This window comes from Gadus chalcogrammus, chromosome 23 (assembly GCF_026213295.1).
Source record: "Gadus chalcogrammus isolate NIFS_2021 chromosome 23, NIFS_Gcha_1.0, whole genome shotgun sequence".
NCBI classification, from domain to species: domain Eukaryota; kingdom Metazoa; phylum Chordata; class Actinopteri; order Gadiformes; family Gadidae; genus Gadus; species Gadus chalcogrammus.
Window position 1 is genome coordinate 4765926 of NC_079434.1, and position 3718 is coordinate 4769643.

A 3718-nucleotide genomic window follows, 5' to 3' on the forward strand; every position below is an offset into this window, starting at 1 on the left:
TCATTATGCTGCTAATAATTACAATCAGAATGCTGGGGAGTTGCCATGTGTACATGTGTGTTTGTGTGTGTGTGTCTTTGTGTGCATTCGTGAGTGTGTGTGTTTTGTAAGTGTGTGTGTATGTACAATGGGTGTGTGTGTGTGTGTGTGTGTGTGTGTGTGTGTGTGTGTGTGTGTGTGTGTGTGCGTGTGTGTGTGTGTCAGTGTAAGCGTGTAAGGTCAGGGTCACGCGTAATGACGAGATCAACCCCCCCCCCCCCCCCCCCACACTGACACACACACACACACACACACACACACACACACACACACATACACACACACACACACACACCACACACACACACACACACACACACACACACACCACACACATACACACACACACACACACACACACAGTCCACCTCCACATCCACCTCCACCCCAACCAGCGCGCCTCCGTCCCCTGGCAGCCGACCGGACGCAGCGGGCCCCCCGGGGGGAGAGAGCTCCTCCGCCACCCGCAGGCCGCTCCGGAACACACAATTAAATACAGTCCCAGGAAGACCCCCACAGAGAGAGAGAGGGGGGAGAGAGAGAGAGAGAGAGAGAGAGAGAGAGAGAGAGAGAGAGAGAGAGAGAGAGAGAGAGAGAGAGGGAGAGGGGGGGGGAGAATAGAGAGAGTGAGAGGGAGAATTAAATAAAGAAATCTTGTCATTAACATTCTCTGCCATTCCTCTTTGTCTTTGCTCTTGGCCCCGACGTTCGCTTCCTCTCAGGCCAGGCAGCAGACGAGAGAAAATACCCCAAGAAACGACTTCAATTATCCATAATGTTAATCACTATCGCTCCGAAGGAAAAGAAAGTCACGCGGAGCAAAATCCCCTGATGGAGATTGTTATAATTGCCCTAGCTACGGGGATGGATATTTCTCCCCGCTTAATTATATTTGACTTAATATTTAAATATACCATTTGTCGGGTGTTTTTAAAGTATCTTAATCACAGCCATTAATTTTTAATATCTAGCATTTGGAGTGGCAGGGAGCGAGGCGGAAAACACCTTTTGTGCAGGAGCCTGGTTACGCGTGGCAGGTAACGCTGGCAGAATGTCAGCCATGTTTTATGCACAAGGTGCTCCATGCCAGCCGCTGCCGAGCCCGACAGGAACAGGTAATTGTGCTTTCCTCACAGGAGGTCTCCAGCAATCCGTTACACACACACACACACACACACTCACACACACACACACACACAGGAATAGGCACGCACACACACACACACACACACAACACACACACACACACACACACACACACACACACACACACACACACACACACACACACACACACACACACACACACACACACACACACACACACACACACACAGGAATAGGCGTGCACGCACAGACACACACACACACACACACATATACGCGCACGCACACACACAAACACACACACACACATGGGGTACACACGTGCGGGAGCAGGAGCGTTCCTGACATCCTGCGCCCCTGACCGATTCATTGTAAACAACGACACCTTTCTTGTAGAAGTGGAAACGATTGACAGTAATTCATATCATTACAATACAATACAATATGCCAGCCTCCCGAGAGTGTGCGTTTGACGGAAGCGTTTTTTTCCCGTATTATTTTTCCCGTTCTCTTTTAATGCTAGAAGAAGAATCGGCTCCCGCCACTAACAGAGTCCCAAAGAAAATCTATGCACATCTAAAAAAAGGAAAAAATAATATTCTTCTTTAATGCTATGACTGAGAAGGACGACGTGCTGGCGAGATGAGTGCGGTGCTGTTCACCAAACGTCTGCCTTGCCGTGGTCATTAAGCAACCCAGGGCCCTGGTTCGCTGAGGTTCAGGGGTGGTCACCCCGGTGTCCTGGCCCGCAGCCAATCAGGGCTCTACCAATCTGGCCACCTAAATCACCGCCTCGTCTAATTGGCCAAATCACCCGCTGCTCCCGCTCCCCCACTGCTGCGCGGCAAAGGCCTTCTGAGGAATCAGAAGATGTTTGCACACTGTTAATATTGTGTCGCGGCGATGTGTCCAACCACTTCAACCGGAACCGTCTCCAAACAAAACGGGCATGTTGCAGGGGTTCTGGTTCAGTGCTGTGTGGTCTACAGATGGCACCGACTTCATGGTCATGAATCCCATGGAGGTCCAGTGAGTGCGTGCGATGTGACTGGGAAACGGAGGTTTACGAGTCTTTCAGAGCAATTCAGGTAAATACCCACAAATCAACCAGTGACTGGGTCCACTGGTGAAACGTGCACTCCCTTTCCCATGCAATCACTTCACGTGCACTCACTTCACATGCACTCACTTAATGTGCACTCACTTAACAAATGTTTTAACAGTAGACTTAGAAAGCTGCCGGGCAGACACACACAGACACAAACTCACACACATGCATGCGTGTACCCACGCGCACACATACACATACACGCACACACAAACTCTATTTCACAAACAAACAAATATGCATACACACACTCACACACACACACACACACACGTGGCCCATGGGTCCTGGAGTATGAATGTGAGTGTGTGTGTTTGTGTGTGTGTGTTTGTGTGTGTGTATGTGTGTGTATGTGTGCGTGTGTGTGTCGAGCGTAGAGCAGAGTGAGCAGCTGCAGCAGCCTTGGGGACAGCCGGGCGGTGAGCAGCAAGGGGCCCTTCGGGGCCCGACGGGGCCGGTGGTGGTGGTGGTGGTGGTGGTGGTGGTGGGGGTGGGTGGGATGTGGGGGAGGGAGGCTGAAGGGGGGAGACCCGGAGCCAGAGGCCGCCTGTTTAATTGGAGCTCATTTACGCAGCAGTGGAGCAGGAGACACCTGAAGGGCCGACGCCGTCCTTTATCAGACTAATGCCCCCCCCCCCCCCCCCCACAGCATCGCCCGCCCCACCCACCCTCTCACAGGGCCGGGCGCTGTGAGTGTGGGTCGGCGGGTCTATCTATCTAGAGTCAAGACTATCAAAGGGCTTCATCAGTATGGATAACGTTGGAACGTGTGCATTGCCAAAGCAAAGAAAAGTCTGCTGATCCCTCGACTCATCTATCCCGCCGTCCATCGGTCATTCTCTCTGTTCGTCTGTCCGACCGTCCGTCTATCTCTCTTTTTATTTTTATTCTTTTTTAAACCTTCCAAATAATTATTTTAACCAACACACAACATAACGAACCAAACCAACCAAAGACAAACGGGAGATATAACAGCAGAGAAGGTGATATGTCTAACGAAAACATGTCGGGAGAACCCGTAACCTAATAACTTTGTTTACTATCCTTTGTGTACGATATTCAGACGATGAGTCGTTGGACAGTCCCTGACTGGCTCCGCAGCACTCAGTGTGCTCTACTGATCTGTATAACCAGAGCAAAGCTATAATCACACATCTTTAGTCTGGACCCAGGCAAGCACAGCATACTATATCAGGGATTATGGATGAACAATGTCAAATCTGTTCCATCGAGACTCTGAGGAGCAGGGGGGTGAGGGAGAGGAGGAGGAGGAGGAGGAGGATATAAGGACGAAGAATAGGAGGAAGAGGAGGGGTGAGGAAGGGCGAGGAACATGAAGAGGAGCGGTAGGGAGGGGGCGAGAGGGATAAGAGAGGAAACAACTTAGCGTAATCACAGGCCTGTTCAATCAGACACCTGCTATTAAGTTGATAAATACACTTTTCCCAGTGTGAGTCTGGATAC